Here is a 228-nt window from a genome sequence, read left to right as displayed (position 1 = left end):
TCTTTTTTTTTCTTTTTTTTTTCTTTTTTTTTTTTTTTTTTTGCTTGTAGAAAGATTGAGAATATTGAAGAGTTTGGACAGAAGTAAAAGAAAGGAAATTGAAGGAAAGTAGTAGATTAAAAATTGTGGACAGACCACGTTGCTATTTTTTTTTTTTAAATGAAGGTGATAGGATATATATGAGGATGACCTATCCTTTTTTTGCCCATTTTTCCTTACAACCCCCAA

This window comes from Scylla paramamosain, chromosome 3 (genome assembly GCF_035594125.1).
Source record: "Scylla paramamosain isolate STU-SP2022 chromosome 3, ASM3559412v1, whole genome shotgun sequence".
NCBI lineage: Eukaryota > Metazoa > Arthropoda > Malacostraca > Decapoda > Portunidae > Scylla > Scylla paramamosain.
The sequence above is the reverse complement of the archived record's forward strand: the minus strand, read 5'-3'. Positions refer to the sequence as shown.